The sequence below is a fragment of the Narcine bancroftii genome, chromosome 9 (genome assembly GCF_036971445.1).
Source record: "Narcine bancroftii isolate sNarBan1 chromosome 9, sNarBan1.hap1, whole genome shotgun sequence".
Lineage (NCBI taxonomy): Eukaryota > Metazoa > Chordata > Chondrichthyes > Torpediniformes > Narcinidae > Narcine > Narcine bancroftii.
Window position 1 is genome coordinate 2,049,066 of NC_091477.1, and position 27,939 is coordinate 2,077,004.

Sequence of the window (27,939 nt, forward strand, 5' to 3'; positions counted from 1 at the left end):
AATCCTTGTAGAATCTCCTCAGTCCTGATATTTTCATAAATACTGGTGGAGTGGACTGAGTACTGATATTTTCACAAATGCTTGTAGAGTCCCCGCAGTTCTGATATTTTCATAAATCCTTGTAGAGTCTCCTCAGTCCTGATATTTGCATAAATCCTTGTAGAGTCACCTCAGTCCTGGTTTTTTCATAAATCCTTGTAGAGTGTCCTCGGTCCTGATATATTCAAAATTCCTTTCAGAGTCTCCTCAGACTTGATAATTTCATAAATCTTTGTAGTGTATAATGAGTCCTGATATTTTCATAAATAATTATATACAGTTTCCTCAGTCCTGGTAATTTAATAAATCCTTGTAGAGTCTCCTCAGTCCTGATATTTGCATAAATCCTTGTAGAGTCTCCTCAGTCCTGATTTTTTCATAAATCCTTGTAGAATGTCCTCAGTCCTGATATTTTAATAAATCCTTTTAGAGTCTCCTCAGTCTTGATAGTTTCATAATTCTTTGTAGAGTATCCTGAGTCCTGATATTTTCATAAATAATTGTATACAGTCTCCTCAGTCCTGGTAATTTAATAAATCCTTGTAGAGTCTCCTCAGTCCTGATATTTTCATAAATACTGGTGGAGTCTACTCAGTTATGATATTTTCATAAATGCTTGTAGAGTCCCCTCGGTCCTGATATTTTCATAAATCCTTGTAAAGTCTCCTCAGTCCTGATATTTTCATAAATTCTTGTAGATTCTCCTCGGTCCTGATATTTTCATAAATCCTTGTAGAGTCTCCTCAGTCCTTATATTTTCATATATCCTTGAAGAGTCTCCTCAGTCCTGATATTTTTATAAATCCTTTTAGAGTCTCCTTAGTCCTAATATTTTCATAAATCCCTGCAGCGTCTCCTCAGTCCTGACATTTACATAAATCCTTGTAGTGTCTCCTCAGTCCAGATTTTTTCATAAATCCTTGTAGAGTCTCCACAGTCCTGATATTTTAATAAACCCTTGAAGAGTCTCCTCAGTCCAAATATTTTCATAAATCTTTGTAGCGTTTCCTCAGTCCTGACATTTTCATAAATCATTGTAAAGACTCCTCAGTCCTGAAATTTTCATAAATCCTTGTAGAGTCTCCTCAGTCCTGATATTTTCATAAATCCTTATAAAGTCTCCTCAGTCCTGATATTTTTATAAATCCTTGTAGAGTCTCCTCAATCTTGATAATTTCATAAATCTTTGTGGAGTATCCTGAGTCCTGATATTTTCATAAATAATTGTATACAGTCTTCTCAGTCCTGGTAATTTAATAAATCCTTGTAGAGTCTCCTCAGTCCTGATATTTTCCTAAATGCTTGTAAAGTCTCCTCAGTCCTGATATTTTCTTAAATCCTTGTGGAGTCTCCTCGGTCCTGATATTTCCATAAATCCTGGTGGAGTCTACTCAGTATTGATATTTTCATAAATGCTTGTAGAGTCCCCTCAGTCCTGATATTTTCATAAATCCTTGTAAAGTCTCCTCAGTCCTGATATTTTCATAAATTCTTGTAGATTCTCCTCGGTCCTGATATTTTCATAAATCCTTGTAGAGGCTCCTCAATCTTGATAATTACATAAATCTTTGTAGAGTGTCTAGAGTCCTGACATTCACATAAATCCTTGTAAAGTCTCCTCAGTCCTGATATTTGCATAAATCCTTGTAGAGTCTCCTCAGTCCTGATTTTTTATAAATCCTTGTAGAGTCTCCTCAGTCCTGATATTTGCATAAATCCTTATCGAGTCTCCTCAGTCCTGATATTTGCATAAATGCTTGTAGAGTCCCCTCAGTCCTGATTTTTTCATAAATCCTTGTAGAGTCTCCTCAGTCCTGATATTTGCAAAAATCCTTGTAGAGTCTCCTCAGTCCTGATATTTTCATAAATCCTTGTAGAGCGTCCTCGGTCCTGATATATTCAAAATTCCTTTTAGAGTCTCCTCAGACTTGATAATTTCATAAACCTTTGTAGAGTATCCTGATTCCTGATATTTTCATAAATAATTGTATACAGTCTCCTCAGTACTGATTTTTTCATAAATCCTTGTAGAGTGTCCTCGGTCCTGATATTTTCATAAATCCTTTTAGAGTCTCCTCAGACTTGATAATTTCATAATTCTTTGTAGAGTATCTTGATTCCTGATATTTTCATAAATAATTGTACACAGTCTCCTCAGTCCTGATATTTTCATAAATCCATGTAGAGTCTCCTCAATCTTGATAATTTCATAAATCTTTGTAGAGTATCCTGAGTCCTGATATTTTCATAAATAATTGTGTACAGTCTTCTCAGTCCTGGTAATTTAATAAATCCTTGTAGAGTATCCTCAGTCCTGATATTTTCATAAATCCTGGTGGAGTCGACACAGTATTGATATTTTCATAAATGCTTGTATAATCCCCGCAGTCCTGATATTTTCATAAATCCTTGTAGAGTCTCCTCAGTCCTGATTTTTTCATAAATCTTTGTCGAGTATCCTGAGTCCTGATATTTTCATAAATAATTGTATACAGTCTCCTCAGTCCTGGTAATTTAATAAATCCTTGTAGAGTCTCCTCAGTCCTGATATTTTAATAAATCCTTTTAGAGTCTCCTCAGTCTTGATAGTTTCATAATTCTTTGTAGAGTATCTTGAGTCCTGATATTTTCATAAATAATTGTATACAGTCTCCTCAGTCCTGGTAATTTAATAAATCCTTGTAGAGTCTCCTCAGTCCTGATATTTTCATAAATACTGGTGGAGTCTACTCAGTACTGATATTTTCATAAATGCTTGTAAAGTCTCCTCCGTCCTGATATTTTCTTAAATCCTTGTGGAGTCTCCTGGGTCCTGATATTTCCATAAATCCTGGTGGAGTCTACTCAGTATTGATATTTTCATAAATGCTTGTAGAGTCCCCTCAGTCCTGATTTTTTCATAAATCCTTGTAAAGTCTCCTCAGTCCTGATATTTTCATAAATTCTTGTAGATTCTCCTCGGTCCTGATATTTTCATAAATCCTTGTAGAGTCTCCTAAATCTTGATAATTTCATAAATCTTTGTAGAGTGTCTAGAGTCCTGATATTTTCATAAATAATTGTATACAGTCTCCTCAGTCCTGATTTTTTCATAAATCCTTGTAGAGTGTCCTCGGTCCTGATATTTTCATAAATCCTTTTAGAGTCTCCTCTGGCTTGATAATTTAATAAACCTTTGTAGAGTATCCTGATTCCTGATATTTTCATAAATAATTGTACACAGTCTCCTCAGTCCTGATATTTTCATAAATCCATGTAGAGTCTCCTCAATCTTGATAATTTCATAAATCTTTGTAGAGTATCCTGAGTCCTGATATTTTCATAAATAATTGTATACACTCTTCTCAGTCCTGGTAATTTAATAAATCTTTGTAGAGACTCCTCAGTCCTGATATTTTCATAAATCCTGGTGGAGTCTACTCAGTACTGATATTTTCATAAATGCTTGTAGAGTCCCCTCAGTCCTGATATTTTCATAAATCCTTGTAAAGTGTCCTCAGTCCTGATATTTTCATAAATCCTTGTAGAGTCTACTCAGTCCTGATATTTGCATAAATCCTTGTAGAGTCTCCTCAGTCTTGATAATTTCATAAATCTTTGTAGTATATCCTGAGTCCTGATATTTTCATAAATAATTGTATACAGTCTCCTCAGTCCTGGTAATTTAATAAATCCTTGTAGAATCTCCTCAGTCCTGATATTTTCATAAATCCTGGTGGAGTGGACTGAGTACTGATATTTTCATAAATGCTTGTAGAGTCCCCGCAGTTCTGATATTTTCATAAATCCTTGTAGAGTCTCCTCAGTCCTGATATTTGCATAAATCCTTGTAGAGTCTCCTCAGTCCTGATTTTTTCATAAATCCTTGCAGAGTGTCCTCGGTCCTGATATATTCAAAATTCCTTTCAGAGTCTCCTCAGACTTGATAATTGCATAAACCTTTGTAGAGTATCCTGATTCCTGATATTTTCATAAATAATTGTATACAGTCTCCTCAGTCCTGATTTTTTCAGAAATCCTTCTAGAGTGTCCTCGGTGCTGATATTTTCATAAATCCTTTTAGAGTCTCCTCAGTCTTGATAATTTCATAAATCTTTGTAGTGTATAATGAGTCCTGATATTTTCATAAATAATTATATACAGTTTCCTCAGTCGTGGTAATTTAATAAATCCTTGTAGAGTCTCCTCAGTCCTGATATTTTCATAAATCCTTGTAGAGTCTCCACAGTCCTGATTTTTTCATAAATCCTTGTAACGTCTCCTCAGTCCTGATATTTTCATAAATCCTTGTAGAGTCTCCTCAATCTTGAGAATTTCATAAATCTTTGTAGAGTATCCTGAGTCCTGATATTTTCATAAATAATTGTATACAGTCTTCTGAGTCCTGGTAATTTAATAAATCCTTGTAGAGTCTCCTCAGTCCTGATATTTTCAAAAATTCTGGTGGAGTCTACTCAGTACTGATATTTTCATAAATGCTTGTAGAGTCCCCTCAGTCCTGATATTTTCATAAATCCTTGTAGAGTCTCCTCAGTCCTGATTTTTTCATAAATCCTTGTAGAGTCTCCTCAGTCCTGATTTTTTCATAAATCCTTGTAGAATGTCCTCAGACCTGATATTTTAATAAATCCTTTTAGAGTCTCCTCAGTCTTGATAGTTTCATAATTCTTTGTAGAGTATCCTGAGTCCTGATATTTTCATAAATAATTGTATACAGTCTCCTCAGTCCTGGTAATTTAATAAATCCTTGTAGAGTCTCCTCAGTCCTGATATTTTCATAAATCCTGGTGGAGTCGACACAGTATTGATATTTTCATAAATGCTTGTAGAATCCCCGCAGTCCTGATATTTTCATAAATCCTTGTAGAGTCTCCTCAGTCCTGATTTTTTCCTAAATCTTTGTCGAGTATCCTGAGTCCTGATATTTTCATAAATAATTGTATACAGTCTCCTCAGTCCTGGTAATTTAATAAATCCTTGTAGAGTCTCCTCAGTCCTGATATTTTAATAAATCCTTTTAGAGTCTCCTCAGTCTTGATAGTTTCATAATTCTTTGTAGAGTATCTTGAGTCCTGATATTTTCATAAATAATTGTATACAGTCTCCTCAGTCCTGGTAATTTAATAAATCCTTGTAGAGTCTCCTCAGTCCTGATATTTTCATAAATACTGGTGGAGTCCACTCAGTACTGATATTTTCATAAATGCTTGTAAAGTCTCCTCAGTCCTGATATTTTCTTAAATCCTTGTGGAGTCTCCTGGGTCCTGATATTTCCATAAATCCTGGTGGAGTCTACTCAGTATTGATATTTTCATAAATGCTTGTAGAGTCCCCTCAGTCCTGATTTTTTCATAAATCCTTGTAAAGTCTCCTCAGTCCTGATATTTTCATAAATTCTTGTAGATTCTCCTCGGTCCTGATATTTTCATAAATCCTTGTAGAGTCTCCTAAATCTTGATAATTTCATAAATCTTTGTAGAGTGTCTAGAGTCCTGATATTTTCATAAATAATTGTATACAGTCTCCTCAGTCCTGGTAATTTAATGAATCCTTGCAGAGTCTCCTCATTCCTGACATTTTCATAAATCATTGTAAAGACTCCTCAGTCCTGATATTTTCATAAATCCTTGTAGAGTCTCCTCAGTCCTGTTATTTTCATAAATCCTTGTAAAGTCTCCTCAGTCCTGATATTTTCATAAATCCTTGTAGAGTCTCCTCAGTCCTGATATTTTCATAAATCCTTGTAGAGTCTCCTCAATCTTGAGAATTTCATAAATCTTTGTAGAGTCTCCTGAGTCCTGATATTTTCATAAATAATTGTATACAGTCTTCTCAGTCCTGGTAATTTAATAAATCCTTGTAGAGTCTCCTCAGTCCTGATATTTTCATAAATCCTGGTGGAGTCTACACAGTACTGATATTTTCATAAATGCTTGTAGAGTCCCCGCAGTCCTGATATTTTCATAAATCCTTGTAGAGTCTCCTCAGTCCTGATATTTTCATAAATCCTTGTAGAGTCTCCTCAGTCCTGATATTTTCATAAATCTTTGTCGAGTATACTGAGTCTTGATATTTTCATAAATAATTGTATACAGTCTCCTCAGTCCTGGTAATTTAATAAATCCTTGTAGAGTCTACTCAGTCCTGATATTTTCATAAATGCTTCTAAAGTCTCCTCAGTCCTGACATTTTCTTAAATTCTTGTGGAGTCTCCTCGGTCCTGATATTTCCATAAATACTGGTGGAGTCTACTCAGTACTGATATTTTCATAAATGCTTGTAGAGTCCCCTCAGTCCTGATATTTTCATAAATCCTTGTAAAGTCTCCTCAGTCCTGATATTTGCATAAATCCTTGGAGAGTCTACTCAGTCCTGATATTTGCATAAATCCTTGTAGAGTCTCCTCAGTCCTAATTTTTTCATAAATCCTTCTAGAGTGTCCTCGGTCCTGATATTTTCATAAATCCTTTTAGAGTCTTCTCAGTATTGATAATTTCATAAATCTTTGTAGAGTATCCTGAGTCCTGATATTTTCATAAATAATTGTGTACAGTCTTCTCAGTCCTGGTAATTTAATAAATCCTTGTAGAGTATCCTCAGTCCTGATATTTTCATAAATCCTGGTGGAGTCGACACAGTATTGATATTTTCATAAATGCTTGTATAATCCCCGCAGTCCTGATATTTTCATAAATCCTTGTAGAGTCTCCTCAGTCCTGATTTTTTCATAAATCTTTGTCGATTATCCTGAGTCCTGATATTTTCATAAATAATTGTATACAGTCTCCTCAGTCCTGGTAATTTAATAAATCCTTGTAGAGTCTCCTCAGTCCTGATATTTTAATAAATCCTTTTAGAGTCTCCTCAGTCTTGATAGTTTCATAATTCTTTGTAGAGTATCTTGAGTCCTGATATTTTCATAAATAATTGTATACAGTCTCCTCAGTCCTGGTAATTTAATAAATCCTTGTAGAGTCTCCTCAGTCCTGATATTTTCATAAATACTGGTGGAGTCTACTCAGTACTGATATTTTCATAAATGCTTGTAAAGTCTCCTCCGTCCTGATATTTTCTTAAATCCTTGTGGAGTCTCCTGGGTCCTGATATTTCCATAAATCCTGGTGGAGTCTACTCAGTATTGATATTTTCATAAATGCTTGTAGAGTCCCCTCAGTCCTGATTTTTTCATAAATCCTTGTAAAGTCTCCTCAGTCCTGATATTTTCATAAATTCTTGTAGATTCTCCTCGGTCCTGATATTTTCATAAATCCTTGTAGAGTCTCCTAAATCTTGATAATTTCATAAATCTTTGTAGAGTGTCTAGAGTCCTGATATTTTCATAAATAATTGTATACAGTCTCCTCAGTCCTGATTTTTTCATAAATCCTTGTAGAGTGTCCTCGGTCCTGATATTTTCATAAATCCTTTTAGAGTCTCCTCTGACTTGATAATTTAATAAACCTTTGTAGAGTATCCTGATTCCTGATATTTTCATAAATAATTGTACACAGTCTCCTCAGTCCTGATATTTTCATAAATCCATGTAGAGTCTCCTCAATCTTGATAATTTCATAAATCTTTGTAGAGTATCCTGAGTCCTGATATTTTCATAAATAATTGTATACACTCTTCTCAGTCCTGGTAATTTAATAAATCTTTGTAGAGACTCCTCAGTCCTGATATTTTCATAAATCCTGGTGGAGTCTACTCAGTACTGATATTTTCATAAATGCTTGTAGAGTCCCCTCAGTCCTGATATTTTCATAAATCCTTGTAAAGTCTCCTCAGTCCTGATATTTTCATAAATCCTTGTAGAGTCTACTCAGTCCTGATATTTGCATAAATCCTTGTAGAGTCTCCTCAGTCTTGATAATTTCATAAATCTTTGTAGTATATCCTGAGTCCTGATATTTTCATAAATAATTGTATACAGTCTCCTCAGTCCTGGTAATTTAATAAATCCTTGTAGAATCTCCTCAGTCCTGATATTTTCATAAATCCTGGTGGAGTGGACTGAGTACTGATATTTTCATAAATGCTTGTAGAGTCCCCGCAGTTCTGATATTTTCATAAATCCTTGTAGAGTCTCCTCAGTCCTGATATTTGCATAAATCCTTGTAGAGTCTCCTCAGTCCTGATTTTTTCATAAATCCTTGCAGAGTGTCCTCGCTCCTGATATATTCAAAATTCCTTTCAGAGTCTCCTCAGACTTGATAATTGCATAAACCTTTGTAGAGTATCCTGATTCCTGATATTTTCATAAATAATTGTATACAGTCTCCTCAGTCCTGATTTTTTCAGAAATCCTTGTAGAGTGTCCTCGGTGCTGATATTTTCATAAATCCTTTTAGAGTCTCCTCAGTCTTGATAATTTCATAAATCTTTGTAGTGTATAATGAGTCCTGATATTTTCATAAATAATTATATACAGTTTCCTCAGTCGTGGTAATTTAATAAATCCTTGTAGAGTCTCCTCAGTCCTGATATTTTCATAAATCCTTGTAGAGTCTCCTCAGTCCTGATTTTTTCATAAATCCTTGTAACGTCTCCTCAGTCCTGATATTTTCATAAATCCTTGTAGAGTCTCCTCAATCTTGAGAATTTCATAAATCTTTGTAGAGTATCCTGAGTCCTGATATTTTCATAAATAATTGTATACAGTCTTCTGAGTCCTGGTAATTTAATAAATCCTTGTAGAGTCTCCTCAGTCCTGATATTTTCAAAAATTCTGGTGGAGTCTACTCAGTACTGATATTTTCATAAATGCTTGTAGAGTCCCCTCAGTCCTGATATTTTCATAAATCCTTGTAAAGTCTCCTCAGTCCTGATATTTGCATAAATCCTTGTAGAGTCTACTCAGTCCTGATATTTGCTTAAATCCTTGTAGAGTCTCCTCAGTCTTGATAATTTCATAAATCTTTGTAGTATATCCTGAGTCCTGATATTTTCATAAATAATTGTATACAGTCTCCTCAGTCTTGGTAATTTAATAAATCCTTGTAGAATCTCCTCAGTCCTGATATTTTCATAAATCCTGGTGGAGTGGACTGAGTACTGATATTTTCATAAATGCTTGTAGAGTCCCCGCAGTTCTGATATTTTCATAAATCCTTGTAGAGTCTCCTCAGTCCTGATATTTGCATAAATCCTTGTAGAGTCACCTCAGTCCTGTTTTTTTCATAAATCCTTGTAGAGTGTCCTCGGTCCTGATATATTCAAAATTCCTTTCAGAGTCTCCTCAGACTTGATAATTTCATAAATCTTTGTAGTGTATAATGAGTCCTGATATTTTCATAAATAATTATATACAGTTTCCTCAGTCCTGGTAATTTAATAAATCCTTGTAGAGTCTCCTCAGTCCTGATATTTTCATAAATCCTTGTAGAGTCTCCTCAGTCCTGATTTTTTCATAAATCCTTGTAGAGTGTCCTCGGTCCTGATATATTCAAAATTCCTTTCAGAGTCTCCTCAGACTTGATAATTGCATAAACCTTTGTAGAGTATCCTGATTCCTGATATTTTCATAAATAATTGTATACAGTCTCCTCAGTCCTGCTTTTTTCAGAAATTCTTGTAGAGTGTCCTCGGTGCTGATATTTTCATAAATCCTTTTAGAGTCTCCTCAGTCTTGATAATTTCATAAATCTTTGTAATGTATAATGAGTCCTGATATTTTCATAAATAATTATATACAGTTTCCTCAGTCCTGGTAATTTAATAAATCCTTGTAGAGACTCCTCAGTCCTGATATTTTCATAAATCCTTGTACAGTCTCCTCAGTCCTGATTTTTTCATAAATCCTTGTAAAGTCTCCTCAGTCCTGATATTTTCATAAATCCTTGTAGAGTCTCCTCAGTCCTGATTTTTTCATAAATCCTTGTAACGTCTCCTCAGTCCTGATATTTTCATAAATCCTTGTAGAGTCTCCTCAATCTTGAGAATTTCATAAATCTTTGTAGAGTATCCTGAGTCCTGATATTTTCATAAATAATTGTATACAGTCTTCTGAGTCCTGGTAATTTAATAAATCCTTGTAGAGTCTCCTCAGTCCTGATATTTTCAAAAATTCTGGTGGAGTCTACTCAGTACTGATATTTTCATAAATGCTTGTAGAGTCCCCTCAGTCCTGATATTTTCATAAATCCTTGTAAAGTCTCCTCAGTCCTGATATTTGCATAAATCCTTGTAGAGTCTACTCAGTCCTGATATTTGCTTAAATCCTTGTAGAGTCTCCACAGTCTTGATAATTTCATAAATCTTTGTAGTATATCCTGAGTCCTGATATTTTCATAAATAATTGTATACAGTCTCCTCAGTCTTGGTAATTTAATAAATCCTTGTAGAATCTCCTCAGTCCTGATATTTTCATAAATACTGGTGGAGTGGACTGAGTACTGATATTTTCATAAATGCTTGTAGAGTCCCCGCAGTTCTGATATTTTCATAAATCCTTGTAGAGTCTCCTCAGTCCTGATATTTGCATAAATCCTTGTAGAGTCACCTCAGTCCTGGTTTTTTCATAAATCCTTGTAGAGTGTCCTCGGTCCTGATATATTCAAAATTCCTTTCAGAGTCTCCTCAGACTTGATAATTTCATAAATCTTTGTAGTGTATAATGAGTCCTGATATTTTCATAAATAATTATATACAGTTTCCTCAGTCCTGGTAATTTAATAAATCCTTGTAGAGTCTCCTCAGTCCTGATATTTGCATAAATCCTTGTAGAGTCTCCTCAGTCCTGATTTTTTCATAAATCCTTGTAGAATGTCCTCAGTCCTGATATTTTAATAAATCCTTTTAGAGTCTCCTCAGTCTTGATAGTTTCATAATTCTTTGTAGAGTATCCTGAGTCCTGATATTTTCATAAATAATTGTATACAGTCTCCTCAGTCCTGGTAATTTAATAAATCCTTGTAGAGTCTCCTCAGTCCTGATATTTTCATAAATACTGGTGGAGTCTACTCAGTTATGATATTTTCATAAATGCTTGTTGAGTCCCCTCGGTCCTGATATTTTCATAAATCCTTGTAAAGTCTCCTCAGTCCTGATATTTTCATAAATTCTTGTAGATTCTCCTCGGTCCTGATATTTTCATAAATCCTTGTAGAGTCTCCTCAGTCCTTATATTTTCATATATCCTTGAAGAGTCTCCTCAGTCCTGATATTTTTATAAATCCTTTTAGAGTCTCCTTAGTCCTAATATTTTCATAAATCCCTGCAGCGTCTCCTCAGTCCTGACATTTACATAAATCCTTGTAGTGTCTCCTCAGTCCAGATTTTTTCATAAATCCTTGTAGAGTCTCCACAGTCCTGATATTTTAATAAACCCTTGAAGAGTCTCCTCAGTCCTAATATTTTCATAAATCTTTGTAGCGTTTCCTCAGTCCTGACATTTTCATAAATCATTGTAAAGACTCCTCAGTCCTGAAATTTTCATAAATCCTTGTAGAGTCTCCTCAGTCCTGATATTTTCATAAATCCTTATAAAGTCTCCTCAGTCCTGATATTTTTATAAATCCTTGTAGAGTCTCCTCAATCTTGATAATTTCATAAATCTTTGTAGAGTATCCTGAGTCCTGATATTTTCATAAATAATTGTATACAGTCTTCTCAGTCCTGGTAATTTAATAAATCCTTGTAGAGTCTCCTCAGTCCTGATATTTTCATAAATTCTGGTGGAGTCTACACAGTACTGATATTTTCATAAATGCTTGTAGAGTCCCCGCAGTCCTGATATTTTCATAAATCCTTGTAGAGTCTCCTCAGTCCTGATTTTTTCATAAATCTTTGTCGAGTATCCTGAGTCCTGATATTTTCATAAATAATTGTATACAGTCTCCTCAGTCCTGGTAATTTAATAAATCCTTGTAGACTCTCCTCAGTCCTGATATTTTCCTAAATGCTTGTAAAGTCTCCTCAGTCCTGATATTTTCTTAAATCCTTGTGGAGTCTCCTCGGTCCTGATATTTCCATAAATCCTGGTGGAGTCTACTCAGTATTGATATTTTCATAAATGCTTGTAGAGTCCCCTCAGTCCTGATATTTTCATAAATCCTTGTAAAGTCTCCTCAGTCCTGATATTTTCATAAATTCTTGTAGATTCTCCTCGGTCCTGATATTTTCATAAATCCTTGTAGAGGCTCCTCAATCTTGATAATTACATAAATCTTTGTAGAGTGTCTAGAGTCCTGATCTTTTCATAAATCCTTGTAGAGTCTCCTCAGTCCTTATATTTTCATATATCCTTGAAGAGTCTCCTCAGTCCTGATATTTTTATAAATCCTTGAAGAGTCTCCTTAGTCCTAATATTTTCATAAATCCCTGCAGCGTCTCCTCAGTCCTGACATTCACATAAATCCTTGTAAAGTCTCCTCAGTCCTGATATTTGCATAAATCCTTGTAGAGTCTCCTCAGTCCTGATTTTTTATAAATCCTTGTAGAGTCTCTTCAGTCCTGATATTTGCATAAATCCTTATAGAGTCTCCTCAGTCCTGATATTTGCATAAATGCTTGTAGAGTCCCCTCAGTCCTGATTTTTTCATAAATCCTTGTAGAGTCTCCTCAGTCCTGATATTTGCAAAAATCCTTGTAGAGTCTCCTCAGTCCTGATATTTTCATAAATCCTTGTAGAGCGTCCTCGGTCCTGATATATTCAAAATTCCTTTTAGAGTCTCCTCAGACTTGATAATTTCATAAACCTTTGTAGAGTATCCTGATTCCTGATATTTTCATAAATAATTGTATACAGTCTCCTCAGTACTGATTTTTTCATAAATCCTTGTAGAGTGTCCTCGGTCCTGATATTTTCATAAATCCTTTTAGAGTCTCCTCAGACTTGATAATTTCATAATTCTTTGTAGAGTATCTTGATTCCTGATATTTTCATAAATAATTGTACACAGTCTCCTCATTCCTGATATTTTCATAAATCCTTGTAGAGTCTCCTGAGTCCTCATTTTTTCATAAATCTTTGTCGAGTATCCTGAGTCCTGATATTTTCATAAATGCTTGTAAAGTCTCCTCAGTCCTGATAATTTCTTAAATCCTTGTGGAGTCTCCTGGGTCCTGATATTTCCATAAATCCTGGTGGAGTCTTCTCAGTATTGATATTTTCATAAATGCTTGTAGAGTCCCCTCAGTCCTGATATTTTCATAAATCCTTGTAAAGTCTCCTCAGTCATGATATTTTCATAAATGCTGTAGAGTCCCCTCAGTCCTGATATTTTCATAAATCCATGTAGAGTCTCCTCAATCTTGATAATTTCAGAAATCTTTGCAGAGTATCCTGAGTCCTGATATTTTCATAAATAATTGTATACAGTCTTCTCAGTCCTGGTAATTTAATAAATCTTTGTAGAGTCTCCTCAGTCCTGATATTTTCATAAATCCTGGTGGAGTCTACTCAGTACTGATATTTTCATAAATGCTTGTAGAGTCCCCTCAGTCCTGATATTTTCATAAATCCTTGTAAAGTCTCCTCAGTCCTGATATTTGCATAAATCCTTGTAGAGTCTACTCAGTCCTGATATTTGCATAAATCCTTGTGGAGTCTCCTCAGTCTTGATAATTTCATAAATCTTTGTAGTATATCCTGAGTTCTGATATTTTCATAAATAATTGTATACAGTCTCCTCAGTCCTGGTAATTTAATAAATCTTTGTAGAATCTCCTCATTCCTGATATTTTCATAAATCCTGGTGGAGTGGACTGTGTACTGATATTTTCATAAATGCTTGTAGAGTCCCCGCAGTTCTGATATTTTCATAAATCCTTGTAGAGTCTCCTCAGTCCTGATATTTGCATAAATCCTTGTAGAGTCTCCTCAGTCCTGATTTTTTCATAAATCTTTGTAGAGTGTCCTCGGTCCTGATATATTCAAAATTCGTTTCAGAGTCTCCTCAGACTTGATAATTTCATAAACCTTTGTAGAGTATCCTGATTCCTGATATTTTCATAAATAATTGTACACAGTCTCCTCAGTCCTGATATTTTCATAAATCCTTGTAGAGTCTCCTCAATCTTGATAATTTCATAAATCTTTGTAGAGTATCCTGAGTCCTGATATTTTCATAAATAATTGTATACAGTCTTCTCAGTCCTGGTAATTTAATAAATCCTTGTAGAGTCTCCTCAGTCCTGATATTTTCATAAATCCTGGTGGAGTCTACTCAGTACTGATATTTTCATAAATGCTTGTAGAGTCCCCTCAGTCCTGATATTTTCATAAATCGTTGTAAAGTCTCCTCAGTCCTGATATTTGCATAAATCCTTGTAGAGTCTACTCAGTCCTGATATTTGCATAAATCCTTCTAGAGTGTCCTCGGTCCTGATATTTTCATAAATCCTTTTAGAGTCTTCTCAGTATTGATAATTTCATAAATCTTTGTAGAGTATCCTGAGTCCTGATATTTTCATAAATAATTGTGCACAGTCTTCTCAGTCCTGGCAATTTAATAAATCCTTGTAGAGTCTCCTCAGTCCTGATATTTTCATAAATCCTGGTGGAGTCGACACAGTATTGATATTTTCATAAATGCTTGTAGAATCCCCGCAGTCCTGATATTTTCATAAATCCTTGTAGAGTCTCCTCAGTCCTGATTTTTTCCTAAATCTTTGTCGAGTATCCTGAGTCCTGATATTTTCATAAATAATTGTATACAGTCTCCTCAGTCCTGGTAATTTAATAAATCCTTGTAGAGTCTCCTCAGTCCTGATATTTTAATAAATCCTTTTAGAGTCTCCTCAGTCTTGATAGTTTCATAATTCTTTGTAGAGTATCTTGAGTCCTGATATTTTCATAAATAATTGTATACAGTCTCCTCAGTCCTGGTAATTTAATAAATCCTTGTAGAGTCTCCTCAGTCCTGATATTTTCATAAATACTGGTGGAGTCCACTCAGTACTGATATTTTCATAAATGCTTGTAAAGTCTCCTCAGTCCTGATATTTTCTTAAATCCTTGTGGAGTCTCCTGGGTCCTGATATTTCCATAAATCCTGGTGGAGTCTACTCAGTATTGATATTTTCATAAATGCTTGTAGAGTCCCCTCAGTCCTGATTTTTTCATAAATCCTTGTAAAGTCTCCTCAGTCCTGATATTTTCATAAATTCTTGTAGATTCTCCTCGGTCCTGATATTTTCATAAATCCTTGTAGAGTCTCCTAAATCTTGATAAATTCATAAATCTTTGTAGAGTGTCTAGAGTCCAGATATTTTCATAAATAATTGTATACAGTCTCCTCAGTCCTGGTAATTTAATGAATCCTTGCAGAGTCTCCTCATTCCTGACATTTTCATAAATCATTGTAAAGACTCCTCAGTCCTGATATTTTCATAAATCCTTGTAGAGTCTCCTCAGTCCTGTTATTTTCATAAATCCTTGTAAAGTCTCCTCAGTCCTGATATTTTCATAAATCCTTGTAGAGTCTCCTCAGTCCTGATATTTTCATAAATCCTTGTAGAGTCTCCTCAATCTTGAGAATTTCATAAATCTTTGTAGAGTCTCCTGAGTCCTGATATTTTCATAAATAATTGTATACAGTCTTCTCAGTCCTGGTAATTTAATAAATCCTTGTAGAGTCTCCTCAGTCCTGATATTTTCATAAATCCTGGTGGAGTCTACACAGTACTGATATTTTCATAAATGCTTGTAGAGTCCCCGCAGTCCTGATATTTTCATAAATCCTTGTAGAGTCTCCTCAGTCCTGATATTTTCATAAATCCTTGTAGAGTCTCCTCAGTCCTGATATTTTCATAAATCTTTGTCGAGTATACTGAGTCTTGATATTTTCATAAATAATTGTATACAGTCTCCTCAGTCCTGGTAATTTAATAAATCCTTGTAGAGTCTACTCAGTCCTGATATTTTCATAAATGCTTCTAAAGTCTCCTCAGTCCTGACATTTTCTTAAATCCTTGTGGAGTCTCCTCGGTCCTGATATTTCCATAAATACTGGTGGAGTCTACTCAGTACTGATATTTTCATAAATGCTTGTAGAGTCCCCTCAGTCCATATATTTTCATAAATCCTTGTAAAGTCTCCTCAGTCCTGATATTTGCATAAATCCTTGTAGAGTCTACTCAGTCCTGATATTTGCATAAATCCTTGTAGAGTCTCCTCAGTCCTAATTTTTTCATAAATCCTTCTAGAGTGTCCTCGGTCCTGATATTTTCATAAATCCTTTTAGAGTCTTCTCAGTATTGATAATTTCATAAATCTTTGTAGAGTATCCTGAGTCCTGATATTTTCATAAATAATTGTGTACAGTCTTCTCAGTCCTGGTAATTTAATAAATCCTTGTAGAGTATCCTCAGTCCTGATATTTTCATAAATCCTGGTGGAGTCGACACAGTATTGATATTTTCATAAATGCTTGTAGAATCCCCGCAGTCCTGATATTTTCATAAATCCTTGTAGAGTCTCCTCAGTCCTGATTTTTTCATAAATCTTTGTCGAGTATCCTGAGTCCTGATATTTTCATAAATAATTGTATACAGTCTCCTCAGTCCTGGTAATTTAATAAATCCTTGTAGAGTCTCCTCAGTCCTGATATTTTAATAAATCCTTTTAGAGTCTCGTCAGTCTTGATAGTTTCATAATTCTTTGTAGAGTATCTTGAGTCCTGATATTTTCATAAATAATTGTATACAGTCTCCTCAGTCCTGGTAATTTAATAAATCCTTGTAGAGTCTCCTCAGTCCTGATATTTTCATAAATACAGGTGGAGTCTACTCAGTACTGATATTTTCATAAATGCTTGTAAAGTCTCCTCCGTCCTGATATTTTCTAAAATCCTTGTGGAGTCTCCTGGGTCCTGATATTTCCATAAATCCTGGTGGAGTCTACTCAGTATTGATATTTTCATAAATGCTTGTAGAGTCCCCTCAGTCCTGATATTTTCATAAATCCTTGTAGAGTCTCCTAAATCTTGATAATTTCATAAATCTTTGTAGAGTGTCTAGAGTCCTGATATTTTCATAAATAATTGTATACAGTCTCCTCAGTCCTGATTTTTTCATAAATCCTTGTAGAGTGTCCTCGGTCCTGATATTTTCATAAATCCTTTTAGAGTCTCCTCTGACTTGATAATTTAATAAACCTTTGTAGAGTATCCTGATTCCTGATATTTTCATAAATAATTGTACACAGTCTCCTCAGTCCTGATATTTTCATAAATCCATGTAGAGTCTCCTCAATCTTGATAATTTCATAAATCTTTGTAGAGTATCCTGAGTCCTGATATTTTCATAAATAATTGTATACACTCTTCTCAGTCCTGGTAATTTAATAAATCTTTGTAGAGACTCCTCAGTCCTGATATTTTCATAAATCCTGGTGGAGTCTACTCAGTACTGATATTTTCATAAATGCTTGTAGAGTCCCCTCAGTCCTGATATTTTCATAAATCCTTGTAAAGTCTCCTCAGTCCTGATATTTTCATAAATCCTTGTAGAGTCTACTCAGTCCTGATATTTGCATAAATCCTTGTAGAGTCTCCTCAGTCTTGATAATTTCATAAATCTTTGTAGTATATCCTGAGTCCTGATATTTTCATAAATTATTGTATACAGTCTCCTCAGTCCTGGTAATTTAATAAATCCTTGTAGAATCTCCTCAGTCCTGATATTTTCATAAATCCTGGTGGAGTGGACTGAGTACTGATATTTTCATAAATGCTTGTAGAGTCCCCGCAGTTCTGATATTTTCATAAATCCTTGTAGAGTCTCCTCAGTCCTGATATTTGCATAAATCCTTGTAGAGTCTCCTCAGTCCTGATTTTTTCATAAATCCTTGTAGAGTGTCCTCGGTCCTGATATATTCAAAATTCCTTTCAGAGTCTCCTCAGACTTGATAATTGCATAAACCTTTGTAGAGTATCCTGATTCCTGATATTTTCATAAATAATTGTATACAGTCTCCTCAGTCCTGATTTTTTCAGAAATCCTTGTAGAGTGTCCTCGGTGCTGATATTTTCATAAATCCTTTTAGAGTCTCCTCAGTCTTGATAATTTCATAAATCTTTGTAGTGTATAATGAGTCCTGATATTTTCATAAATAATTATATACAGTTTCCTCAGTCGTGGTAATTTAATAAATCCTTGTAAAGTCTCCTCAGTCCTGATATTTTCATAAATCCTTGTAGAGTCTCCTCAGTCCTGATTTTTTCATAAATCCTTGTAACGTCTCCTCAGTCCTGATATTTTCATAAATCCTTGTAGAGTCTCCTCAATCTTGAGAATTTCATAAATCTTTGTAGAGTATCCTGAGTCCTGATATTTTCATAAATAATTGTATACAGTCTTCTGAGTCCTGGTAATTTAATAAATCCTTGTAGAGTCTCCTCAGTCCTGATATTTTCAAAAATTCTGGTGGAGTCTACTCAGTACTGATATTTTCATAAATGCTTGTAGAGTCCCCTCAGTCCTGATATTTTCATAAATCCTTGTAAAGTCTCCTCAGTCCTGATATGTGCATAAATCCTTGTAGAGTCTACTCAGTCCTGATATTTGCTTAAATCCTTGTAGAGTCTCCTCAGTCTTGATAATTTCATAAATCTTTGTAGTATATCCTGAGTCCTGATATTTTCATAAATAATTGTATACAGTCTCCTCAGTCTTGGTAATTTAATAAATCCTTGTAGAATCTCCTCAGTCCTGATATTTTCATAAATCCTGGTGGAGTGGACTGAGTACTGATATTTTCATAAATGCTTGTAGAGTCCCCGCAGTTCTGATATTTTCATAAATCCTTGTAGAGTCTCCTCAGTCCTGATATTTGCATAAATCCTTGTAGAGTCACCTCAGTCCTGGTTTTTTCATAAATCCTTGTACAGTGTCCTCGGTCCTGATATATTCAAAATTCCTTTCAGAGTCTCCTCAGACTTGATAATTTCATAAATCTTTGTAGTGTATAATGAGTCCTGATATTTTCATAAATAATTATATACAGTTTCCTCAGTCCTGGTAATTTAATAAATCCTTGTAGAGTCTCCTCAGTCCTGATATTTTCATAAATCCTTGTAGAGTCTCCTCAGTCCTGATTTTTTCATAAATCCTTGTAGAGTGTCCTCGGTCCTGATATATTCAAAATTCCTTTCAGAGTCTCCTCAGACTTGATAATTGCATAAACCTTTGTAGAGTATCCTGATTCCTGATATTTTCATAAATAATTGTATACAGTCTCCTCAGTCCTGATTTTTTCAGAAATTCTTGTAGAGTGTCCTCGGTGCTGATATTTTCATAAATCCTTTTAGAGTCTCCTCAGTCTTGATAATTTCATAAATCTTTGTAATGTATAATGAGTCCTGATATTTTCATAAATAATTATATACAGTTTCCTCAGTCCTGGTAATTTAATAAATCCTTGTAGAGACTCCTCAGTCCTGATATTTTCATAAATCCTTGTACAGTCTCCTCAGTCCTGATTTTTTCATAAATCCTTGTAAAGTCTCCTCAGTCCTGATATTTTCATAAATCCTTGTAGAGTCTCCTCAGTCCTGATTTTTTCATAAATCCTTGTAACGTCTCCTCAGTCCTGATATTTTCATAAATCCTTGTAGAGTCTCCTCAATCTTGAGAATTTCATAAATCTTTGTAGAGTATCCTGAGTCCTGATATTTTCATAAATAATTGTATACAGTCTTCTGAGTCCTGGTAATTTAATAAATCCTTGTAGAGTCTCCTCAGTCCTGATATTTGCATAAATCCTTGTAGAGTCTACTCAGTCCTGATATTTGCTTAAATCCTTGTAGAGTCTCCTCAGTCTTGATAATTTCATAAATCTTTGTAGTATATCCTGAGTCCTGATATTTTCATAAATAATTGTATACAGTCTCCTCAGTCTTGGTAATTTAATAAATCCTTGTAGAATCTCCTCAGTCCTGATATTTTCATAAATCCTGGTGGAGTGGACTGAGTACTGATATTTTCATGAATGCTTGTAGAGTCCCCGCAGTTCTGATATTTTCATAAATCCTTGTAGAGTCTCCTCAGTCCTGATATTTGCATAAATCCTTGTAGAGTCACCTGAGTCCTGGTTTTTTCATAAATCCTTGTAGAGTGTCCTCGGTCCTGATATATTCAAAATTCCTTTCAGAGTCTCCTCAGACTTGATAATTTCATAAATCTTTGTAGTGTATAATGAGTCCTGATATTTTCATAAATAATTATATACAGTTTCCTCAGTCCTGGTAATTTAATAAATCCTTGTAGAGTCTCCTCAGTCCTGATATTTGCATAAATCCTTGTAGAGTCTCCTCAGTCCTGATTTTTTCATAAATCCTTGTAGAATGTCCTCAGTCCTGATATTTTAATAAATCCTTTTAGAGTCTCCTCAGTCTTGATAGTTTCATAATTCTTTGTAGAGTATCCTGAGTCCTGATATTTTCATAAATAATTGTATACAGTCTCCTCAGTCCTGGTAATTTAATAAATCCTTGTAGAGTCTCCTCAGTCCTGATATTTTCATAAATACTGGTGGAGTCTACTCAGTTATGATATTTTCATAAATGCTTGTAGAGTCCCCTCGGTCCTGATATTTTCATAAATCCTTGTAAAGTCTCCTCAGTCCTGATATTTTCATAAATTCTTGTAGATTCTCCTCGGTCCTGATATTTTCATAAATCCTTGTAGAGTCTCCTCAGTCCTGATATTTTCATAAATCCTTGTAGAGTCTCCTCAGTCCTGATTTTTTCATAAATCCTTGTAGAGTGTCCTCGGTCCTGATATATTCAAAATTCCTTTCAGAGTCTCCTCAGACTTGATAATTGCATAAACCTTTGTAGAGTATCCTGATTCCTGATATTTTCATAAATAATTGTATACAGTCTCCTCAGTCCTGATTTTTTCAGAAATTCTTGTAGAGTGTCCTCGGTGCTGATATTTTCATAAATCCTTTTAGAGTCTCCTCAGTCTTGATAATTTCATAAATCTTTGTAATGTATAATGAGTCCTGATATTTTCATAAATAATTATATACAGTTTCCTCAGTCCTGGTAATTTAATAAATCCTTGTAGAGACTCCTCAGTCCTGATATTTTCATAAATCCTTGTACAGTCTCCTCAGTCCTGATTTTTTCATAAATCCTTGTAAAGTCTCCTCAGTCCTGATATTTTCATAAATCCTTGTAGAGTCTCCTCAGTCCTGATTTTTTCATAAATCCTTGTAACGTCTCCTCAGTCCTGATATTTTCATAAATCCTTGTAGAGTCTCCTCAATCTTGAGAATTTCATAAATCTTTGTAGAGTATCCTGAGTCCTGATATTTTCATAAATAATTGTATACAGTCTTCTGAGTCCTGGTAATTTAATAAATCCTTGTAGAGTCTCCTCAGTCCTGATATTTTCAAAAATTCTGGTGGAGTCTACTCAGTACTGATATTTTCATCAATGCTTGTAGAGTCCCCTCAGTCCTGATATTTTCATAAATCCTTGTAAAGTCTCCTCAGTCCTGATATTTGCATAAATCCTTGTAGAGTCTACTCAGTCCTGATATTTGCTTAAATCCTTGTAGAGTCTCCTCAGTCTTGATAATTTCATAAATCTTTGTAGTATATCCTGAGTCCTGATATTTTCATAAATAATTGTATACAGTCTCCTCAGTCTTGGTAATTTAATAAATCCTTGTAGAATCTCCTCAGTCCTGATATTTTCATAAATCCTGGTGGAGTGGACTGAGTACTGATATTTTCATAAATGCTTGTAGAGTCCCCGCAGTTCTGATATTTTCATAAATCCTTGTAGAGTCTCCTCAGTCCTGATATTTGCATAAATCCTTGTAGAGTCTCCTCAGTCCTGATTTTTTCATAAATCCTTGTAGAATGTCCTCAGTCCTGATATTTTAATAAATCCTTTTAGAGTCTCCTCAGTCTTGATAGTTTCATAATTCTTTGTAGAGTATCCTGAGTCCTGATATTTTCATAAATAATTGTATACAGTCTCCTCAGTCCTGGTAATTTAATAAATCCTTGTAGAGTCTCCTCAGTCCTGATATTTTCATAAATACTGGTGGAGTCTACTCAGTTATGATATTTTCATAAATGCTTGTAGAGTCCTCTCGGTCCTGATATTTTCATAAATCCTTGTAAAGTCTCCTCAGTCCTGATATTTTCATAAATTCTTGTAGATTCTCCTCGGTCCTGATATTTTCATAAATCCTTGTAGAGTCTCCTCAGTCCTTATATTTTCATATATCCTTGAAGAGTCTCCTCAGTCCTGATATTTTTATAAATCCTTTTAGAGTCTCCTTAGTCCTAATATTTTCATAAATCCCTGCAGCGTCTCCTCAGTCCTGACATTTACATAAATCCTTGTAGTGTCTCCTCAGTCCAGATTTTTTCATAAATCCTTGTAGAGTCTCCACAGTCCTGATATTTTAATAAACCCTTGAAGAGTCTCCTCAGTCCTAATATTTTCATAAATCTTTGTAGCGTCTCCTCAGTCCTGACATTTTCATAAATCATTGTAAAGACTCCTCAGTCCTGAAATTTTCATAAATCCTTGTAGAGTCTCCTCAGTCCTGATATTTTCATAAATCCTTATAAAGTCTCCTCAGTCCTGATATTTTCATAAATCCTTGTAGAGTCTCCTCAATCTTGATAATTTCATAAATCTTTGTAGAGTATCCTGAGTCCTGATATTTTCATAAATAATTGTATACAGTCTTCTCAGTCCTGGTAATTTAATAAATCCTTGTAGAGTCTCCTCAGTCCTGATATTTTTATAAATCCTTTTAGAGTCTCCTTAGTCCTAATATTTTCATAAATCCCTGCAGCGTCTCCTCAGTCCTGACATTTACATAAATCCTTGTAGTGTCTCCTCAGTCCAGATTTTTTCATAAATCCTTGTAGAGTCTCCACAGTCCTGATATTTTAATAAACCCTTGAAGAGTCTCCTCAGTCCTAATATTTTCATAAATCTTTGTAGCGTTTCCTCAGTCCTGACATTTTCATAAATCATTGTAAAGACTCCTCAGTCCTGAAATTTTCATAAATCCTTGTAGAGTCTCCTCAGTCCTGATATTTTCATAAATCCTTATAAAGTCTCCTCAGTCCTGATATTTTTATAAATCCTTGTAGAGTCTCCTCAATCTTGATAATTTCATAAATCTTTGTAGAGTATCCTGAGTCCTGATATTTTCATAAATAATTGTATACAGTCTTCTCAGTCCTGGTAATTTAATAAATCCTTGTAGAGTCTCCTCAGTCCTGATATTTTCATAAATTTTGGTGGAGTCTACACAGTACTGATATTTTCATAAATGCTTGTAGAGTCCCCGCAGTCCTGATATTTTCATAAATCCTTGTAGAGTCTCCTCTGTCCTGATTTTTTCATAAATCTTTGTCGAGTATCCTGAGTCCTGATATTTTCATAAATAATTGTATACAGTCTCCTCAGTCCTGGTAATTTAATAAATCCTTGTAGACTCTCCTCAGTCCTGATATTTTCCTAAATGCTTGTAAAGTCTCCTCAGTCCTGATATTTTCTTAAATCCTTGTGGAGTCTCCTCGGTCCTGATATTTCCATAAATCCTGGTGGAGTCTACTCAGTATTGATATTTTCATAAATGCTTGTAGAGTCCCCTCAGTCCTGATATTTTCATAAATCCTTGTAAAGTCTCCTCAGTCCTGATATTTTCATAAATTCTTGTAGATTCTCCTCGGTCCTGATATTTTCATAAATCCTTGTAGAGTCTCCTCAGTCCTGATATTTTCATAAATCTTTGTCGAGTATACTGAGTCTTGATATTTTCATAAATAATTGTATACAGTCTCCTCAGTCCTGGTAATTTAATAAATCCTTGTAGAGTCTACTCAGTCCTGATATTTTCATAAATGCTTCTAAAGTCTCCTCAGTCCTGACATTTTCTTAAATCCTTGTGGAGTCTCCTCGGTCCTGATATTTCCATAAATACTGGTGGAGTCTACTCAGTACTGATATTTTCATAAATGCTTGTAGAGTCCCCTCAGTCCAGATATTTTCATAAATCCTTGTAAAGTCTCCTCAGTCCTGATATTTGCATAAATCCTTGTAGAGTCTACTCAGTCCTGATATTTGCATAAATCCTTGTAGAGTCTCCTCAGTCCTAATTTTTTCATAAATCCTTCTAGAGTGTCCTCGGTCCTGATATTTTCATAAATCCTTTTAGAGTCTTCTCAGTATTGATAATTTCATAAATCTTTGTAGAGTATCCTGAATCCTGATATTTTCATAAATAATTGTGTACAGTCTTCTCAGTCCTGGTAATTTAATAAATCCTTGTAGAGTATCCTCAGTCCTGATATTTTCATAAATCCTGGTGGAGTCGACACAGTATTGATATTTTCATAAATGCTTGTAGAATCCCCGCAGTCCTGATATTTTCATAAATCCTTGTAGAGTCTCCTCAGTCCTGATTTTTTCATAAATCTTTGTCGAGTATCCTGAGTCCTGATATTTTCATAAATAATTGTATACAGTCTCCTCAGTCCTGGTAATTTAATAAATCCTTGTAGAGTCTCCTCAGTCCTGATATTTTAATAAATCCTTTTAGAGTCTCGTCAGTCTTGATAGTTTCATAATTCTTTGTAGAGTATCTTGAGTCCTGATATTTTGATAAATAATTGTATACAGTCTCCTCAGTCCTGGTAATTTAATAAATCCTTGTAGAGTCTCCTCAGTCCTGATATTTTCATAAATACAGGTGGAGTCTACTCAGTACTGATATTTTCATAAATGCTTGTAAAGTCTCCTCCGTCCTGATATTTTCTAAAATCCTTGTGGAGTCTCCTGGGTCCTGATATTTCCATAAATCCTGGTGGAGTCTACTCAGTATTGATATTTTCATAAATGCTTGTAGAGTCCCCTCAGTCCTGATTTTTTCATAAATCCTTGTAAAGTCTCCTCAGTCCTGATATTTTCATAAATTCTTGTAGATTCTCCTCGGTCCTGATATTTTCATAAATCCTTGTAGAGTCTCCTAAATCTTGATAATTTCATAAATCTTTGTAGAGTGTCTAGAGTCCTGATATTTTCATAAATAATTGTATACAGTCTCCTCAGTCCTGATTTTTTCATCAATCCTTGTAGAGTGTCCTCGGTCCTGATATTTTCATAAATCCTTTTAGAGTCTCCTCTGACTTGATAATTTAATAAACCTTTGTAGAGTATCCTGATTCCTGATATTTTCATAAATAATTGTACACAGTCTCCTCAGTCCTGATATTTTCATAAATCCATGTAGAGTCTCCTCAGTCTTGATAATTTCATAAATCTTTGTAGAGTCTCCTCAGTCCTGATTTTTTCATAAATCCTTGTAACGTCTCCTCAGTCCTGATATTTTCATAAATCCTTGTAGAGTCTCCTCAATCTTGAGAATTTCATAAATCTTTGTAGAGTATCCTGAGTCCTGATATTTTCATAAATAATTGTATACAGTCTTCTGAGTCCTGGTAATTTAATAAATCCTTGTAGAGTCTCCTCAGTCCTGATATTTTCAAAAATTCTGGTGGAGTCTACTCAGTACTGATATTTTCATAAATGCTTGTAGAGTCCCCTCAGTCCTGATATTTTCATAAATCCTTGTAAAGTCTCCTCAGTCCTGATATGTGCATAAATCCTTGTAGAGTCTACTCAGTCCTGATATTTGCTTAAATCCTTGTAGAATCTCCTCAGTCTTGATAATTTCATAAATCTTTGTAGTATATCCTGAGTCCTGATATTTTCATAAATAATTGTATACAGTCTCCTCAGTCTTGGTAATTTAATAAATCCTTGTAGAATCTCCTCAGTCCTGATATTTTCATAAATCCTGGTGGAGTGGACTGAGTACTGATATTTTCATAAATGCTTGTAGAGTCCCCGCAGTTCTGATATTTTCATAAATCCTTGTAGAGTCTCCTCAGTCCTGATATTTGCATAAATCCTTGTAGAGTCACCTCAGTCCTGGTTTTTTCATAAATCCTTGTAGAGTGTCCTCGGTCCTGATATATTCAAAATTCCTTTCAGAGTCTCCTCAGACTTGATAATTTCATAAATCTTTGTAGTGTATATTGAGTCCTGATATTTTCATAAATAATTATATACAGTTTCCTCAGTCCTGGTAATTTAATAAATCCTTGTAGAGTCTCCTCAGTCCTGATATTTTCATAAATCCTTGTAGAGTCTCCTCAGTCCTGATTTTTTCATAAATCCTTGTAGAGTGTCCTCGGTCCTGATATATTCAAAATTCCTTTCAGAGTCTCCTCAGACTTGATAATTGCATAAACCTTTGTAGAGTATCCTGATTCCTGATATTTTCATAAATAATTGTATACAGTCTCCTCAGTCCTGATTTTTTCAGAAATTCTTGTAGAGTGTCCTCGGTGCTGATATTTTCATAAATCCTTTTAGAGTCTCCTCAGTCTTGATAATTTCATAAATCTTTGTAATGTATAATGAGTCCTGATATTTTCATAAATAATTATATACAGTTTCCTCAGTCCTGGTAATTTAATAAATCCTTGTAGAGACTCCTCAGTCCTGATATTTTCATAAATCCTTGTACAGTCTCCTCAGTCCTGATTTTTTCATAAATCCTTGTAAAGTCTCCTCAGTCCTGATATTTTCATAAATCCTTGTAGAGTCTCCTCAGTCCTGATTTTTTCATAAATCCTTGTAACGTCTCCTCAGTCCTGATATTTTCATAAATCCTTGTAGAGTCTCCTCAATCTTGAGAATTTCATAAATCTTTGTAGAGTATCCTGAGTCCTGATATTTTCATAAATAATTGTATACAGTCTTCTGAGTCCTGGTAATTTAATAAATCCTTGTAGAGTCTCCTCAGTCCTGATATTTGCATAAATCCTTGTAGAGTCTACTCAGTCCTGATATTTGCTTAAATCCTTGTAGAGTCTCCTCAGTCTTGATAATTTCATAAATCTTTGTAGTATATCCTGAGTCCTGATATTTTCATAAATAATTGTATACAGTCTCCTCAGTCTTGGTAATTTAATAAATCCTTGTAGAATCTCCTCAGTCCTGATATTTTCATAAATCCTGGTGGAGTGGACTGAGTACTGATATTTTCATAAATGCTTGTAGAGTCCCCGCAGTTCTGATATTTTCATAAATCCTTGTAGAGTCTCCTCAGTCCTGATATTTGCATAAATCCTTGTAGAGTCACCTGAGTCCTGGTTTTTTCATAAATCCTTGTAGAGTGTCCTCGGTCCTGATATATTCAAAATTCCTTTCAGAGTCTCCTCAGACTTGATAATTTCATAAATCTTTGTAGGTATAATGAGTCCTGATATTTTCATAAATAATTATATACAGTTTCCTCAGTCCTGGTAATTTAATAAATCCTTGTAGAGTCTCCTCAGTCCTGATATTTGCATAAATCCTTGTAGAGTCTCCTCAGTCCTGATTTTTTCATAAATCCTTGTAGAATGTCCTCAGTCCTGATATTTTAATAAATCCTTTTAGAGTCTCCTCAGTCTTGATAGTTTCATAATTCTTTGTAGAGTATCCTGAGTCCTGATATTTTCATAAATAATTGTATACAGTCTCCTCAGTCCTGGTAATTTAATAAATCCTTGTAGAGTCTCCTCAGTCCTGATATTTTCATAAATACTGGTGGAGTCTACTCAGTTATGATATTTTCATAAATGCTTGTAGAGTCCCCTCGGTCCTGATATTTTCATAAATCCTTGTAAAGTCTCCTCAGTCCTGATATTTTCATAAATTCTTGTAGATTCTCCTCGGTCCTGATATTTTCATAAATCCTTGTAGAGTCTCCTCAGTCCTGATATTTTCATAAATCCTTGTAGAGTCTCCTCAGTCCTGATTTTTTCATAAATCCTTGTAGAGTGTCCTCGGTCCTGATATATTCAAAATTCCTTTCAGAGTCTCCTCAGACTTGATAATTGCATAAACCTTTGTAGAGTA